This window comes from Prionailurus viverrinus, chromosome A3, assembly GCF_022837055.1.
Source record: "Prionailurus viverrinus isolate Anna chromosome A3, UM_Priviv_1.0, whole genome shotgun sequence".
Taxonomy (NCBI): Eukaryota; Metazoa; Chordata; class Mammalia; order Carnivora; family Felidae; genus Prionailurus; species Prionailurus viverrinus.
The window spans coordinates 65,279,338-65,298,221 of NC_062563.1; the positions used below are offsets into that span (position 1 = coordinate 65,279,338).

The 18,884-nt window shown below is 43.8% G+C and overlaps 1 long non-coding RNA gene across 5 annotated transcripts in view; it reads right to left on the bottom strand.

The window, feature by feature from the left end:
• The window catches only part of LOC125162780 (uncharacterized), a 65,604-nt gene that overhangs the window by 38,952 nt on the left and 7,768 nt on the right, over positions 1-18,884 (bottom strand). For 3 of the 5 annotated variants that reach the window (XR_007151175.1, XR_007151174.1, XR_007151171.1), the window contains exons 1-2: positions 13,788-14,134; positions 13,343-13,384 (exon numbers count right to left, since the gene is read on the bottom strand). The exons of 1 other annotated variant lie outside the window; for it this stretch is intronic. This is a non-coding gene — a long non-coding RNA (uncharacterized LOC125162780). Of the gene's footprint in view, positions 1-1,415; positions 1,844-13,342; positions 13,385-13,787; positions 14,135-18,884 lie in introns of those variants that run through there. One more of the 5 variants, XR_007151172.1, reaches the window with a different exon arrangement.

Sequence of the window (18,884 nt, forward strand, 5' to 3'; positions counted from 1 at the left end):
AGGGTTCTCTCTCTCTCTCTCTCTCTCTCTCTCTCTCTCTTTCTCTCTCTCTCTCTCAAAAATAAATAAACATTAAAAAAATTTAACAACAAAAAAAGCACTTTCCTACAAAATGTAAATTGTGACTGTGAGCCATAACCAAGACTTCCTAAGACAGTGTTGCGATAATTTTTTTCTTCGGGAATAAGCAACTTTTCGTATGGTTACTAATTTTCGTTTCTGGATTTTCCTCTTCTGTCTCTCACAGATAAGTTTATCTTTAACTAGATGTTTTCAGATAAATCACTGACTCCATTAGACAGAGAAAAAGGGACAAAACAGTATCTATGCAAATAAATATTTTGCTCACCGATATTTGCACACTGATGACTTTTTGAAGTCTAGTTTCTCAGACAAAAACTATTTGGATATCAATAAAGAAAAAAAAGCCCAAAACTTTTTTCTGCTTAATAGAGGGCTCTGCAGAAAATATTTTTGGCACCTCGAGTTGTCTTGTTGTTAATCAGCTATTGTTACAGAGGTTTGTACCAGAACAATGTTCGAAAAGCTCCTTATCTTGTTACATAAGCAGAATGGCATTCCAAAATCTCATTTTTAAAAGGCATTAGTCACCAGTATAACAAAACACATCTCTGTACCAATAAAATTTAATGTTCAAATAAAAACTGCTTGTTTACATGCATTTTTATGTGCCAGTGTATATTAAAGAAACCATGAGATGTTTTCCTTGGGTCAGTGGACACTCCCCTCCTATTTCTCTGTCTAATGAGAAGCCAGCCTATCTCTTTGTCATTGCCCCTGGAGAGGAGGCAGAGACCCAATGGGAGGAGCAGATTCTGTAGCCCTGCCTCCCCACCCTCCTGACTCAGTCTGGGATAAGAACTGTTTCTATAGGCGGGTCACTGCTGCAATCATACAGAAGAGAGCTGTGTCACTTCTCTGCCCTCAAACCCAACTTTTTGTGGACCATCCCACAAGAGGGTCCCTCCTGTCTTCAGCAACAATAAAGAATCAGACCTGTGTGCTATAAGAAACACAATGACAAACGGTGCAGTTTTTTTTTTTTTTCTAAAAAAAACATTTCCTTTTACCCTCAAGTCTAGAGGATCTGGCCATCAATACAACTTTTTGTTAAATTCCTTAACTTTTGTCTCATCCCAAATAAGTAAATCCTATGAGGTAGGGCGATAGTTCACTCTAAGCCACTACAACTCCATTTGGTGTCTTTAAGCTAAAATTTCTCTTCAGTCTACTTTAAATTTACTAATTGAAGTTTACAGCCTAGCAGCGTCCAATTTTACCCATGTTACTGGGTTTGATGTATTTCTCACATGCATTTTCACACGCATTCAGAATTCAAATAGCAAAACACTGTAAAGGTAATACTCATCGTGTCATTCGGAGGCTTCTCTTACATGCTTTGCAACCATGGGAGAGGGTATCAGAGTTAAGGGTGGAGTCTCTTGTAGGTAATACCTTCCATTTTGGTTCTATAAACAAAAATAGGCGTTGTCATAAGGAACACTGTATTCTAGTAAGAGGTTAGATTTTTATGCAATAGTAAGGGAATGATTTATTAGTTCTATTAATCAGACACCAAAGCCCTCACAACTGAAAAAAAAAAAAAGTAACTAAGCTTCACAGTATCAGAGAGAGACCACGAAGACAGAGAAACATGTCCTGGAAACTATTTTTGCACGTGTACAAAGTACGTATTGCTACTACAAATTCTTCCTTTTCCTCACCTGAAAGCCTTGCAAATTCTAGACAAACTGCTTCTCTGTCAGAGTTCAGAAAGAGAAGGAAAAAACAAAACGAAGCTGACACCATTTTTTGCCCATGATGTCATTTGCTGTCTTCCAAAGCCCGTGGGTCCAATTTTGATGTCAGGGTGCGTAACTCCGCAGTGACAGGCCCAAATGTATTTGAGGAGGGAAATAACCTTTCAGCTCTGCGGCAGTCATTTTCCCCACGAAGACAAATATAGCCCAGGCTGAAATCACTTAGTGTCAATCAAGGTAACCAGATCAGCTCAGCGTTAATAATGAATTTGGTCACGTGCCCCCACAGCGAGCAAAGTGTGAGATGGCCAAGCACTTGTTCCATGTGACATCCACTGGCTTCTGTGTCAGGCCACAGTTCTCCTGGCCCAGCTGGGAAGCAACAAGGTAATTTAATCTGCCACCCACTCTAATTGCTAAACTGAGAGAATTACCAGGGTTGCCAGAAAGGGCTTTCAGAGCCCTGGGTCCAGGCTTGGTGGCTGGTATGCAAAGCTATGGCTGGGGTTGTCATGAGGGATGGACCCAGGTTTTGTAGGGTCTAAGGCTTATGCAACTTACGGTCTCTCTTTAGGAAAAGAATATAAAGTTACAAATACAAAATTAGAAGCAGGGCCTTGGAAAGGTCCCCTTTAAGTGAGAGGCCCTCGAAGCTTATGCTTTATTAACATAAAAATCCTCTAGCTGCCATGGAAACTGAAAGAACGTTGGCCTCCTGTCTGTGTCCTGGATTTTGGATTGACTGACTCCAAAGAAGTATATCCTCTCTACTCTTATGTAATCATTTGTACTTTTCCATAATTCCTTACATGGAGATGAACCATATACAAAGCTATCATGGGTTATGGGGCATCAGCCCTTTACCAACCACCTCAAATGTAGGGTTGTGTTTCTGACTGACACCAGTCAGCAGTTGGTATATCCTGGTTGTCCTCTACAAGACCAAACTTTAAAGGTTAAGGATATGTCCCAAATATCCTTAGTTTCCCCTAAATAATCTGCAATAAAACTTTTGAAGAGGATGACCACAAACTCAATTGCTAGAGACAAAAATAATAGAACAATGGACTCATGGGAGACCTTCAAGGCAGGCAGTTTTCAGGCAAACCAAAGACTGTCTGTCCTATTTAAGTATTTATAAACAAACCAAAAGTGTTATTGCCACAATAGGGAAACATCAAACGGTGTTTAATGCCTCAAATGCAGTGTTGGTTCAATGCTTCAAAATATTGTTAATAGACTGGAAGAGAAAAATTATATGATTATCTCAACAGAAGCAGAAAAATTTTTTCATGAAACTTAACACTCATTCCCAAGAAACTCTTAGCAAGTTGAAAATAGAAGAAAATTTTCTTTTCTTGATAATGTCAACCAGAAACCTACAGCAAATATCATACCTAATAATGAAATAAAAGAATTATTCCTATAGATATTAGGAACAAGACAGGGATCCCCATAGCTATTTTGACATTGACCTACAAGTCCTAGCCAATTAAATGACAAGGGAAATAAATAAGACATAAGGATTTGAAAGGGAAAAAAACCCAAAAACTGTCAGTATTTGCAAACAACATAATTGTGTATCTAAAAAAATCTAAGAGTATCTGTAAACTACCACAATCAGAGTTCACTTAGGAGGACACGCACAGTGTTAACATATGAAAACAGCAGCTTGTCTGTATCCCACAATACCTATTATAAAATCTCATGAAAAAAGATCTCATTCACAAAAACCACAAAACTACAAAATACCCAAGAATAAAAAAAAAATATCCAAGATCTAAATGAGAGCATGCTAAAATTTTACTGAAAGACACAAAAGAAAACCCAAATAAATGAAGAAAATGTTCACATATCTGCTTGGCAAGGCTTGGCATCTAAAGATGATTGTTCTCCCCAAGTTAATCTACACATTCAGGGAAATCACAATCAAATTCCTGGTGGGATTTTTCAAAGAACTATAAACTGATTCTACAATTCTTCTAAAAGAGAAAACGTGAAAAACTACCCAAGGTGATTCTGAAAAAGAAGTTCTAAATGAGAGGATGCTATCGTAAATTTCTGAAGGAGTCCAATAGAGTCTACGCTTGAAGATGAGTAAGAAGGAACACTCAGGTACTAAGAGAGTACACAAATTGCATGGCATTGCAATGACCTTATTGGATAAGAGATTGCATCAAGGAGGAGAGCTCGAGGAGCACAGCTCCGTGGGTTTACCTTAATCACACTATGAGAGACAGGCTGAGTGCTGGCCTGACAGGAAACTGTCAGGTGATGAGAAGTCCTGAACAGTGTTTTCTGGAGCCCACAGGCCCCCAGCCACAAGGCCTCAAAACTCCAGAATGGTTTCACAAAACCACTGTTGGTAAGCCACATCATCCAGACCTATTATCAGGTTCAATTGCTTGCTATTATCACTATAATGTCATATTGCTACACTGCACTCAGATTAAATGATAATAACCAGGCATCAAACATGCCTGGTTGCCTTAAGACAATATGACAGGCTGTGTGTGATGCCTGGTTATTATTACCATTCATTCTAGAGCCCACTGTCTGCTGGGCTACTTTAGAAATATAAAAGAGCATGTGGGGTGCCTGGGTGGCTCAGTCGGTTAAGCATCCGACTTCGGCTCAGGTCATGGTCTCACAACTTGTGAATTCAAGCCCCGTGTCAGAAACTGTGCTGACAGCTCAGAGCCTGGAGCCTGCTTCAGATTCTGTGTCTCCCTCTCTCTCTGCCCCTCCCCACCTCACATTCTGTCTCCCTCTTTCTGTCTCAAAAATAAAATAAAAACATTTAAAAAATTAAAAAAAAAAAAAAAGAAATGTAAAAGAGCATGTGCTCTCTCTCAGGACTCCTTTTTCAAAATTTCAGGCAGGCATGTCATTTATCTCCTGGGAGGAGCTGAGCAGGACAAGCCTGGCCATTGGCTACCACATCAAAATATAATATAAAGCTACGGGAAATAAAACACTGTAACATTGGTGCAAAATAGCTCAATGGGACATAAAATGGAATATAGAAACTGAGCCATGAATATATGGGAATGTATTTTATAATAAATGTGGCATTTAAAATCAATAGGGCGGGGCGCCTGGGTGGCGCAGTCGGTTAAGCATCCAACTTCAACCAGGTCACGATCTCGCGGTCCGTGAGTTCGAGCCCCGCGTCAGGCTCTGGGCTGATGGCTCGGAGCCTGGAGCCTGTTTCCGATTCTGTGTCTCCCTCTCTCTCTGCCCCTCCCCCGTTCATGCTCTGTCTCTCTCTGTCCCCAAATGATAAATAAACGTTGAAAAAAAAATTTAAAAAAAAATCAATAGGGCAAGAATAGACTATTCAAAAAGATGATATTGGAGTAATTTACTAACTTTGTGAGGAATTCATATATATCATTATTTTTTACTTCTCAAAAATATAAGTTCCAGAAGAATTAAAGACCTATACAATATGAAAAACTATAAATCCTTAGAAGAAAATCTTAGAGAATGTGATATTGGGAAAGTCCATGCAAAAACTACAGAGGAAAAAGTGATTAGGTTTAATTTTGTCTAATTGTAAAATTCTGTCAGCAGAAGTCCTCATAAACATACTAAAACAAAAGTAACAGATCATGAAAAGATATTTGCTACATATACAACAAAGGATTGGTATTTAAAATATATAAGGAGTACCTATAAGAGAAAGACAACCCAACAGAAAATGGGTGAAAGATGTGAATTGGCAGTTCATATAAGACAAACTACAAGTCAATACTAAACACAAAAAAATCAGCTTCACTGCTCACTAGTATAGAATTAAACAGTAGTGGGATACTATTTCCACCTCTTGTAATCAACAATACTTTGGTTTGGCTGAGAAAGTATTTTTTCCCTTAATTTTTAAAAATTTTATTTTTGAGAGAGAGATGGCATGAATTGGGGAAGAGGAACAGGGGGATGGAGAGAGAAAAATCTCAAGCAAGTTCCACGTTCAGCATAGAGCCCGATGTGGGGCTCGATCCCACAACCATGAATTCATGACTTGAGCTGAAATCACTCGATTTTGGACACATAACCGACTGAGTCACCCAGGTGTCCCTTTTAATTTTTGAAAAATATTTTCACTGGATATGAAATTCTGCTTCACAGAGGTTCCCCCCACCCTCCACCTCTAGCAGTTTAAAGATGTCACTCCATCATCTTCTGGCTTTCATATTTTCTGACAAGAAGTCTGTTGTAATTTTTAAATATTTGCTCCTCTGCATATAACGTCTTTTCCCTCCTATTGCCTTCAACTTTTCTCTTCATCCTTGGCTTTCAACAGTTTGAATATTATATGCCTAGGTTATTCTGTTTTGCTTTTGTGCTTACTCTGCTTGGTGCTCTCTGAGCTTTTTAGATCCAGGGGTGATGTTCATAATTAACTTTGGAAACTTCTCAGCCATTATTTCCTTAAATATTTCTTTTGCCTTTTCTCTCTTTTCTCTTTCTAAAATTGTAATTTACACATATATTAGACTATTTGATATCGTCCCTCAGAGTTCGTCATTGTCTGTTCTGTTTTTCTTTCTTTCACTCATGTGTGTGCTTCCATTTGGGTAATTTCATGAAAATAGATCTTCATGTTCAATGATTCTTTTCTTGCTTGTATCAAGTTTACTAATGAGCCAGTTGAAAGCATTCTTCAACTCTGTTGCTGTGTCCTTCATTCCTAACACTTCAATTTGATAACTTTCTTATTATTTCCATCTCTCTACCAAAATTACCCATCTGCTACTGTGCATTATCCATCTGTTCCATTATTACTTTTAACATATAAACAACAGTTTTTTAAAATTCTGTCTGATCAATCCAACACCTGTGTTATATCTGAGTCTGACCCTCTTGCTTGCTTTGTCTCTGGATACTGTCTTTCCCTTGTATGTTTCATAATTTTTGTTGAAAGCCAGATATCTTGTATGTGACAGTAAAAATGGATGCAAATAGTTTTTAGGCCTGGAAGTAAGCATGCCTTTCCCTCTGCTAGGCCTTTGGTATAGAGATGCTAAGTGGCAGACACTGTTGGTTGTCTCTCCAAAGGCAATCACTTCTTTTTTCCCTGCTAAAAAACTTGAATATTGAGCAAGTATTGGGTGACAATGTCTTTAGGAAAGATTTGTCTTCCTCCAGTTTCAGATGAATCATGTTTGGTTTAAGCCGACCATAGAAATCTGATTCCCTTTGCAAGTGATTGGTTTAAAAGTAGGCATTGGTCCTATCTGTACCAAAAATATTAGAATGAATCCAAGGAAGAGTCTTGGAAAGACTTTCCCACATGATGAAAAGAAGGATGCAGAAGATACTTTTCCCCCTTCCACCCTCTCTATCTTTCTGCCATGTGAGGGTATGCTGTTTGAAGCTGTGGACACTATTTCATGATCACAGAGGAAAAATCAGGGAAAGCTTAGAGGCGTGGACTCAGAGCCCAGACGTGACTGAACTATTGAATGAATCAGCCCAAGAATCACCTCTCTGTATTTCATGTTGTATGAGAAAATAAGAGATCTCCATTGCTGGTCTTGTTCCTTGAAGGGGAAACCATCCCAAAGAGTAAAATGCTTAAAAAGCACCCAATGTCAGAATGAACACAAGGCTCAGGGCTAGGCCACTACTTATCCCCCCAAAATGTTCAAACCATTTCTCCTGTCTTCTCTGTGCCCAGCCATTCTGCTCTTTTGATTTTTTTCAGTTCCAAGACTAACACATGCTATTCTCTCTGCCGAAACAGTCTTCCCCAACATTCTTGCCTAGCTAATTCCTACTCACCCTTTAAGTCTTGCTTAGGGCACTGCCTTTTCTAGGAGGTCTTCCTGACCCTTCTGTGTATGTTCAAATGGGTCTCTTACATTCTCCCATGGTACCCAGTCCCGTCCCCTAAATAGTACTTGGCACACTGAATGGTAATTGTTCCTCGCTAGAATGTAAGCTCCTTAGGGCAGGGACCATATCTGTCTTAATCAATGCTTTATCCTATGTGGAACTCAGGGCCTCACACATGGTTGACCCACAATAAACATTTGCTAAACAAATGAATAAAAATTTACCCTCTAGAAAGGAAAATAAGGCACACACATAAAAATGAAAAATCTAGGTCAGGTTTTGCTAAGTATCAAGTAACTCCCACTAAAGTTCAAGGGATTTGGATAGAGTCACTGGGGGAAGCTTCCCGGCGGAGGTGGAAGTGAGCTGGACTTGTAGGAATTATACCAGAGGGAGGAAGACATTTCTGGCAGGATTAAAGTCAAGGTGCCAAAAATGGGAACAGGAGCAAGCAAAGCAGCAAAGTTGGATCCAAGTTTTCACATGAGGTGAGCACCAGAGATAACAGAGTAGATTTATAGAGGGTCTTGAAGGCCAGGCTAAGGGCTTTGAGCATTATTCTCTAAACAAAAGGAAATCCCTTAAATATTCTGAGTGGAGCTGTGGCACATGCAGAGTCAGACTTCTAACTATTAAGTCTTGAGAGAGCATGGGATGATTGGAGCAGGCGGGATGGAGCTGGGGTGACCCGTGAGACAGCCATTGTGATATGCCAGGTGTAAGTACATGTGGGTATTTGTTAATACAAATAAAGCAAATGCAAAAAGCAATTTTATTTTATTTTATTTTTTGGTTTTAGAGAGGCATAGTGCAAGTGGGGAAGAGGCAGAGGGAGAGAGAGAGAATCTCAAGCAGGCTCCATGCTTGGCGTGGAGCCTAAGGTGGGGCTAGGCTGAAATCAAGAGTTGGACGCTCAACCAACTGAGCCACCCAGATGCCCCAAAAAGCCATTTAAAAAAAAACCTGTAGAAAGAGCAAGTCAGGCACCATGACCCCACAGACAGATTAAGAAGCAGATGCTGGAAAAGAGGGAAAGACGGTCTCCAGGCGATTCCTTTACTGACAAAAATGAGTTCTTTAGAAGTCATCAATTTCAGCCAAGACTGTGAGAAGAAACCTGGTTCATTTTTGCAAATTCCAATGCCATGTGTGGTTTGTAGTGTTTTCAATGACAAGAGTATTTTCCTGCTGTCACTGAAAGCTGTAACATTTCTTCAAACTACAAAGTAGGGTCAAAACAATACGGAAGTGGCTGAGTGTGCTTTTCTCCAGAAATACCTTTTAAGATAGGACAGGGGGGAGAGATACTCACGTAGAGTTTTTTTTTTTTTTCATCCCGAGCACTTTAATTATGATAATAGTCTGAAAATTCCTAACACCTTTCATGTGAGATCAAAAGCAATTTTATCGCACTCATGGTTTTATTTATATGCAGAAACCTCTTCAGATTTCAGAAAAGAGGTGAGATTTATTATATATTTGCATCAAAGCTACCAAATCACAGGCCTGACAGCAAGTCATACTGTACCCAAAAAATGAAGCCTTCAACTTTTACTGTCATAAGGTTTCTAGTCCCCTCATTGTATTTTAGCATTCCTGCCAAACATGCCAGGAGAGAAGGCACCTTGAACTTTTCTGACCCTATTGTGTCAAACACATCTCTCATGCGCTTCATACTTCGTCTGTGTTCTTTGACAGTCAGGTCTGAGGTTTAAGAAACTCTCCACAGGAAAAACCTCAAAACACACACTGTACCTTCCACTCCCATCTGGAGTCATAATACCAAAACTGCCCTCACAGATCAGCTCCTGGCTTTTCCTGACAGAAGAGAAGCGATGTCTATCCTCAGATGTACAAGCTGGCCCTTCTGAGTGCCTGCCCTTCCCTCCTTTTCCCTTAGGTGAATCCTCATTTTCCCTTTAGGAAACCTTCCCCTTTTCCAGTGCTCTGAGTCCTTGGATAGTCTGCCCGTGATATTTCAAGAACCCTCAAAATAGTTCCTCATTAGGGCACAGCCAGCTATGATCTACTCCTTCAGACCCAATTTGTGAAGTCAAGTTTCTTCACTACTAAGAAATATGCATATTTTAAAACGCTGAAGCCCAACTGAATCTGAACCAGTTGGTGGGTGAGGCCCAGACATCAGTTCAATTTTAAAAGCAGCCCTGATAGTTTTAATCTGTAGCCAGGGTTCAGAACCACTAGGTTAGATGATCTCTAAAGTTGTATCATCTTTTTTTTTTAAAATTTTTTTTTTAATGTTTTTATTTATTTTTGGGACAAAGAGAGACAGAGCATGAACGGGGGAGGGGCAGAGAGAGAGGGAGACACAGAATCGGAAACAGGCTCCAGGCTCCGAGCCATCAGCCCAGAGCCTGACGCGGGGCTCGAACTCACGGACCGCGAGATCGTGACCTGGCTGAAGTCGGACGCTTAACCGACTGCGCCACCCAGGCGCCCCTAAAGTTGTATCATCTTTAACATTCCATGGCTGGGCACCTGGGTGGCTCAGGCAGTTAAGCATCTGACTCTTGATTTTGGCTCCAGTCATGATCTCACAACTGAGATTGAGCCTCATGTTGGACTCTGTGCTGAGCATGGAGCCTGCTTAAGATTCTCACTCTTCCTCTGCCCCTCCCCAATTCATGCATGCCCTCTCTCTCTCTCAAAAAAAAAAAAAAAAAAAAAAAAGCAAAAACAAACAAAAAAACATTCCATGGCTCTAGGAGGTACCAATGGATTACTAGGGTACACACTCTCCCTTTCCTTTTGAAACAGGATGACTAATCCTAGAATGGCAAATAGTTTCAGTTCAAAGACCTACATTAATGGCTTAGTAGTTGTGGTCCAGAGCTCTGTGGTGAGGTTTAAGGCAGCATCTGAATTAAAGAGGAAAGAGAGTTGTATCAACCAGCAGTGTCTACCTTGAGCAATGGGGGGAGAGAGGCACTGAAGATTTTTCCTGGCCTGTCCTAACCCAAAGAAGAGACCACACAGGAAGAGATCTCAGACAAGAATGTAGATCAGTGGTATCCCTTGTTTCCGGGATGTACTGCTGTGTAACAAAACATTCCAAACTGAAGTGGTCCAAAACAACAACTGTGTGCTCCTTGATGGTATGAATTGGGTGGGTTTTGGGGAGACAACTTATCTCTTTTCCAAGTGGTGTTAAGGGAGAGGGTGTTGATTGGGGCTGGAGAATCAAGATGGCGTCACACTCCTATGCCTCTTCTTGCTTTGAGAGGCTGGAAAAGGGTTCCAGGGGTTGGCTGGTCCCCCTTCTCCAGCAGGGTCCTTACATGGTGGCTCAAGGCTCTAAAAGAGTGAAAGGAAAAGATGTCAGGCCTATTAAAGGCCTCTTACAAGGCTCAGAACAGGCACAGCGTTGTGTCTGCAGAATTCTCTTGGTCATAGCAAGTCACAAGGCCAGCCCAAGGTTCAAGGGGAGGAGAAATAAACCCCACCTCTTGATGGGAAGCACAAAATAAGCATCCAAGGAGGGAAGGAATTGTTGGCAGCCATCTTAGCAAACAATTTACCATATCCGTTTCTCGGCTCACCTGACGGATCCTGTTGTGTGTCTGCTGGCCTAGAAATCGTATCATAAAATAGCTGAAGACAGTATGTTGATATTCCTGATTATCCATTCCTAACCTATATCATTTAAATGTTAATAAAACCACAAGGTGCCTAGATGGCTCAGTCGGTTGAATGTCTAACACTTGATCTCGGCTCAGGTCATGATCCCAGGGTTGTGGGGGTCAAGCCCAGGTTGGGCTCCACGCTGAGCATGGAGCCTGCTTAAGATTTTCGCTCTCTTCCTCTACCCCTACCCCCACCTGCATGCACACTCTCCAATAAAAATTTAAAAATAAATATTAATAAAACTACCAGCACATGCCTGTTACATTCATAAATACATATATTTACATCACTACCTTAGTTAATATCTAAATATTATCAAATATAATTGTTTACTAAGTTATTAGCTTCACCAGTGACCATTAGAAGAGATAATATGGTTGAATTTTAGCCCTACAAACCCTTGGAGGGATTGTATTTTGTTGTATTTAAGAATACTATTGGGGGGAAAAGAGAGAGAGAGAGAAACCAAGGAACAGACTCTTAGCTATAGAGAACAAACTGATGGTTACCAGAGGGGAGGAGGTGGGGGGGGGTGGGTGAAACAGGTGATGGGGATTAAGGAGTGCACTTGTTGTGATGAGCACAGGGTGCGGTGTGCAAGTGTTGAATCACTACATTGTACACCTGAAACTAATATTACACTCCATATTAACTGACTGGAATTAAAAGAAAAACTTAAAAAATAATACTATTGGACACAGGCAGTCAAGAATACAATAGAAAGGGAGCTGTTTCCCCCACAGCACTCTTACCTAAAACCCAAACTGGCAAATAGTCTCTCAGGTATCAGCTTCAGGATATTGTGCATAGCCAGATTAGGAGCATCAAGTGGAACCAGTGGCTTAAAATCCACTTCTTCTAGGAAATTACAACCCTCACCCCACTCTGACCTCCCCCCACCATGCTGCATATCCTTAGAGCGTCTGTCTCCTTCTGGAAGCTATGTTCACTTGTCTAAGTCCTTTGTCCCTCTTCACACCATATGATCTCAAAGACTTGGGTGGTGACAGGGGTGGAGGGAATCTTCTTTTATCTTAATTACTCTTCAAATAAAACCCAGCCCTAGATTCTGTTCTGGAAACCATGTCAAAAACAGTGTGGCTGGGACCACAACTCCAAGTGGAAAAATTTATTACCAATTGAGTTTCACTTGTTTCCACATTGTAGTTCTACCGAGTAGAATTCCAAGGCAACTTTCTTTGTTACTTAAACAAAAATGAGACTTGGGGAATTTTTAAAACCACAAGACAATTCACATGAAGGTCACAGAGGTATAGTTGACATACTGCTTGTCCTCTGAAGTTTACTGGAGAAAAATGATGTGAATGACGTCATAGGCACAATTATATAGACCATGCCCACTCATTTATCCCACGAGTGTTTATTGAGCACTTAATACGTTCCTGACATGGCATTAAGCACTGAGAAAAGAGAAAAATAGGACGCTGTTCTGGCTCTAATATTCTGAGTGGGGGAGGCAGATATGTAATCCATTACATTGCACATGATATATTAAATAGTCTAACAATAATAATAATAACAGAAAATATTTACATAGCACTTACCATGAACCAGGCATGGTTCTACACACTTTAACTTATACTAATTCACCTGCTCCTCGGAATAACCCTATCCTATGATCCAGATTCTTTTATTATCCCCACTTTATAAACGAGGAAACTGGGACACAGAGAGCCAAATAATGTGTCCAAGGTAAACTCATAGTAGGTGATAGAGTTGGGATTTAAACCCACATGCCTGGCTCTCAGAATTGTTCTCTTTATGGTCACACAGAGAAGACCGCGACTACTCTGTGGGATGGAGTCGGGAATGGTACTGATGATGTCACGATGCTACCATTTTAAAGGAAAGGAGGAGTGCCCTGGGGTGAAGAAGAGACATTTGCAAACTTGAGGACAATCTGAGGGCCGGTGAGGCTGTTGAGGGAGTGAAGGGGAGTTGGGGGGTGGGGCGCGCAGAGGTGGTCATTGAGAGTGAAGAGCCCTGCGTACTGTGACTGGGAAGGTCCATTTGGGGACCGCTAGCTTCCCTACACCCCCTGTTCAGAAACTCACCCCTAATTCAGAACCATGTCCTCACAAATGACAGCTTGGAATCTGGAAAAGAGAGATGGAAAATAGTTTTGGTTTTCAGAGCCTTGCAACACACATTCTCTTAGCCGTATACCTCATGTTCTGCAATTAAGAAAACAAAGAGATAAATGTCCCCCAGTAAGTAAGTCCAGAGTCAGGCCTCACACCAGATCCTTGGGTTGGTTATCCAGTGCCCTTTCCACTGTGACCAACACAGTCCATCCCCTTGACTGGACCCCAAAACCTCCAAGTGTCCTTCTGGCTAGTCCTGCATCCAGAAGGTCACTGTGACACAAAAAAAATGACAGGTAAGGACATTTAGAGTGCTGTGACTCCAGAGGAGGCAAATGCGCTCACAATGAAAATGACATTCGAGTCTCCTCATTACTGTAGTCACAACATGACCTGCAGGTGTTGGTGTCCTTACCTGTAAACTAAAGGAAGAGCGTACAAGATAATTTCCGGAGGGCCCGTCCAGCTCTGTTTTTCTCCACCTCCATCACTGTCCACATGTAGCTTCATTATTTTAGTCTACTGCTGTTTTTGGCCATTACCGAGTGTCCAGTTCCACTCGAAACAGAGCTGAGCTGACAGGCTGTGCCCTTAGGGCTGGAAGCCCGGTGCCTGGGACACAGCTTCAGGCATGTCTGTATTCCAGCCGGGTCCCTCTCTTCAGTCTAAGCTAACCCTGAAGCGGCCAGCATTTCCGTGTCCCACTGTGGGATCTGCTTTGTAGCCTGAAATGAGATACGTGTCTCCCTCTTAATATCCTCACACTGTCTGAATGCATTTTAAAAGCTCACCGTGCTCGGCAACCTGTGGGCCTGTTTTTATTGCTGTTGGTTGGAGTCGTGCATACTTGACCTAAACGTTAGCCCCAGATGCGGCTTTATCTGATCAGGGAAGCACGACATACGGAAGGAATGGGTAAATCTCCTTTGCAAAGCAGACCCTCCTGGTTGTGTTTTTCATGCCAGAGATCTGCACCAACCCGAAAGAATGGCAGGTGAAGTGAGTGCCAATGAGGTCACGGAGAGAGTAGAGGGCATGACAAAGATTGCAACACAGACTGAGTCTACTGGCCCAAGGAAAGGGATGTAGGGCAGTGAACATGTTAACTTGATTCCCTAACCCCCCTCCTCTATTTATACAGGTCTGTTCAGTTTTCAATGAGTCTTTACATGCCTTAATTCATTTGATCACCATAACACCCAGGAGGTGACTGGGACATAGATAACTATCTTCAGTGACAGGAAGCTGAGGTTTGGCAAAGGGCCAAGATTAAGTGGAAGGGAGGACGAGAACCCAGGCCTCCCAACGCCCAGTCCAGTGAGCTTTCCTCCGCACCATGCTCCACAACCACTGGGATTCAAACTTGAACTTCCTGAAGCAGGGACAGCCTTACTCATCAGTGTATGCCTCAGGACTTGGTGTACAATTTAAGAAATATTTGTTGAATTTCTTGAACTCTAGCTTGACTAATGAGAGAGACTGACCTTTATGGAATTTACTCAAGTAGGGAGAGAGAAGAGCCCAAGCCCTTACTGTGCCTACAAGGCCCTCCATGGTCTGGTTCCTGTTATCTTTCTGACCTCACTTCTGACTTCACCTCCTTCTACTTCCCCTAGTGCTAACTTCACTCTGGCCACCTTGGCCTCCTTGCTGTTCCTTAAATGTGCCCTGCCTCAGGGTCTTTGCACTGGCTGTCCCCTTTGCCTGGATCACCCTTCTCGAATTACCTTCATGGCCAATGTCCTCATTTCCCTCAAGTCTATGTCCACACATCACCTCCTCAGTAAGGCATAGCCCCGAGAATGATACAGATAGTAGTTCTAGATATTAAGGAAGGGACAGAATGTGACACCAGACCCACTGATGTGGCAGCACAGGAGCCAGGACAGGGATTCAGAGCAGATGGACAGGACTGAGTTCAACGGGCATGACTTCTTCTAGAGCCAGGCCCGGGCAAGTGCTAAGCAGGGGGGGCAGTGGTTGAAGAAGGAGGGAGTTTCCCCCAAATCGTAGCATTTTGGCAAGTGTGGCAAGTCCGGGTACAGGGCAACTGGAGAGCTGGCTTCAAGCACCCAGAGATCTGTATGAAGCAAGCAGGAGTCTTTGCTCCTGGGGGTGCTGCTGGGATCCTAGGCTGGTCACCAGGGCAAAACCCTGAGGGAGAGAAGCTAGAGCTCTCAGGCAGGAGGCTAGCGCTGTGCTCCATTACCACAGATAGGCAAGACAGGCGGCTGCTCGACTGGAGACCCTCAACATTTCCTCATTTCCTTCCTTACCCCAAGCCTGGTCTGGGAACTGGGGACAAGCTGAGCCAAAGTGGGGAGAGTCGGGAAAGGGAGTGTCAAACAGCCCCAGCTGTGCAAGAAAGGGACACAGCAGGGTGGCTGGGCAGGGCCGACCAAGGTGCCCAGGGGTTTCTTCTCAGGGAAGAATGGCTGAGCCTGGTTCCTCTTTACTTAACAAGGTATGGTGGAGAGAGACGGCATAGGCTTTCAGAGTCAGGGTCAAAGCCCAACGTCACCGCTTTAGAGCATAGTTACTATGTCTGAGCTTCAATTTCCTCACTCTGTTTCCTCCCAGAAGTGCCGAAATAGCTGAAGGAGAGAGAGAGAGAGAGAGAGAGAGAGAGAGAGAGAGAGAGAGAGAAAGCGCTCAGAAAGCCTGCACACCTCGCACGCACGCTGAGGGCCTCCTAACGCAGCTCTTTTCTGGAAGGATCAGCGGTCTCTGAGTCTCTGATTTTTCTACTGTGGCCCTAACCTTAGCAGGTTGAGGAAGGGAGGCTATAGCATGCCCCCCACTTTACAGCCAGGCTTCTCCCCGCCCAACACCCCCTTCTACCCCACATCTCTACCCCACCCTGTGCCCAGCCAGAGCCGGTTTATTTGAACTAAGAATTTTAATGTAAATATGCAACATCCCTTCCCCTCTCCCTCCACTCAGGAGGCAGGAGCATGTGTCCGCCCCTGTCAGCTGCAGCAAGAGTGCCCTGTATGCAGAGATCCTATCTATGCCGAAAAGAGCAGAAATATTAGATGAGGCTAAATAAGAAAACACAGATTATTGCTGGAGACCCCTAAGGCCTACTTTGTCTGTGCAATAGTTTGTTTTACTTTTCACAGAATTTATTTTGGCTGCAGCCAGATTGATGGTGATTATATCTGAAATCCCTCCCACATATCTGTCACATAAACACTTCGTTTAATTCAGGTTTGTAAAAAGCTATGGGCCAATAGGGAGCCAGTTTCCCGATTAATTAGCAGACGCTAATGCTGGGCATCTTGTCACATGGGCCAAAGGCTCAGAGGCTGAGGGCCCGAGAGGGGACGGTAGGCAGCCTTCGTTCCTCTCTTAGGAGTTTGATCCCTTGGCCGGTAAAGTAAACCAAGGAAAAGTTGAAGGGGAAAAAGAAGGCCGCTCGCTGTCTAGCCTGGCGGAGGAGAAGGATTCCAGGCTGTGGTGTGGGCCAAAGTCACCCATCCGGGCACAGAGGAGGCAGGGGGTTCGTACACATTTTGAAGTGGATACAAAATAAACCCCAGGCTTCCTCGGATTTTCTGTCGATAGTATCACTGGATCCGACACCTCCTGGGAAGGGGAAGGGCCTTAAGGGCCAGTGGCTGGGGAAGGAGGCCCCTGCTCAGGCAGCCATGGAGGGACCCGGGGCCCGGAGCTTGGGCAGCAACGGCTCAGATTCCCTGAGCCCCCCCAGACCGCCTGCTCCCCAGTGGCTATTCCAGCCCTGCCAGCTCCAGGCAGGATTTCCTTCTGTCTGATGGGAGTGTGCCCCTAACAGGCTGCATATGCCTGCCAGCTGTTGCTCTCCTTCTGCCCCAGGAGCCAAGACAAGAAAAGCATTATTTCCTCTCGGCCTTCTAATCTCCAGGCCTCTCTAACTTCACAGGCCAGCTTTGGGCACCGTTAGCTCAGTGTTTCTCTGGGGTGAGTTCCCTTCTGCTCAGAAAGGCTCTTTTATTCTCCCCGTCCCATTGGCCTTCTCCTTTGATGTGGAGTTCCCCGAGTAAGGGGCTGAGGGTACATAGGACTGCCACAGGGGTATTTGGTTTTCAGAGGCTTTATTTACCTCCAGACAGATTCGGAGGAGGAGGCTGGTCCCTCTGGGTGACCAGTCCCACACCTGGGAGAATTCCTGTCAGCCCAAGAAAGAGCAATTTTTGAGTGTGTCAATCGCTGATCTTATACGTACTTTTGGCATCTAACTGAATGCCAAAAACCCAGCCAAAGAGCTATTTTTGAACCCCATTTCACAGATGAGGGATCTGGATGAAGAGGGAAAAAAGAGGAACACCAGGCAACCCCGCCAAGAAGAGGCTGAAACAACCCCGAATCCATGTCTGCCTGAATTCACATTCCATGAGACCTGACGCTTTCCAGAAAGGACTCTGGAACCGGAAGCAGGGATTGCCTACCCTTGTCTTTGCTGTGCCACTAACCAGAATGACCCAGGTCAAGCCCCCAGCCTGCCCTGGACCCTTAGTTTCCTTCTGTGTAGAGGAGGGGTGGGGAGCACCGCCCAGGCCTTGCCTTCCAGGCCTGCCTGCTTCCATTCCAACCTCCAAATAACCACAAGAACTGGGCCATCCCCGGCTCTCAACCTGCAGAGGGACCGGAGGCCAAAATCCTGCTCCAGCCATATCCTGTTACTAACCAAACACTTGTCTTTCTTCCTGACTGAAACTGAACGTGCCTGTTGCTTGGGGCTCTTGACAGAGAGAACTCATTTTTAACCCTTTCATAACAGCTGGTTTTTTCCCACAGAGCATGAAAAACACAGGGCACCAATTAGTCAGATGGTACTCCGCTTAGACCTCACGTGGGGATGCCCGTTTGAAAGGAGCAAGGCCCTCAGGAGCCCACGCAGCACATGCCATTGGCTTCGCGGGTCCCAATTTCTTTGTGTGAAAGTTATTTTGAAAGTGCGATTCCTATCTCACCGTCCTTTATAAAACAAAGTGTGCCATTGTTTAGAGGGAAGGAAAGGAGAGGCTGGTTTGGAGGGGAGAGAGGGAGGCAATGGGAGTTGGGGTCAGGGGTCACTTTTTGGCACAGAGATGCCTGCTCCCCAGGGCAGGGCTGGGGAAGGCCAGGGCTCCTGGGAAATACCCACCCAGTCAGGACGCCCCAAGTCTGTGAGGAACTCCCCATCTAACTACTTGAAAGGGTCTTTTGCACCGTTAACTCCTTATTCCTCATGACTTTCCTCTCGGGACAAGACTGGAATAAGTTTTGTTCTCCTGCACTGATTATTATTAGCTTCCAAGATTTTTAAAGCTCCACCTCCAGAGCCCAAAACAAACAAAACAGAACAAAAAGCAACCTCAGGGGACAGTACTGTGGGAAACTCTTGGGTTCACCCCAGCCTCGAGGATGTGATAGTCACAGCCAGGAAATGCAGAGCACGGGCCTCCGGGCTCAGAGGCCTAATTGCCAGACTGTGTTTCCAGATGCAAGGTTCCTGCCTTTGGCACAGACTTTTTCTACAACAAACCCA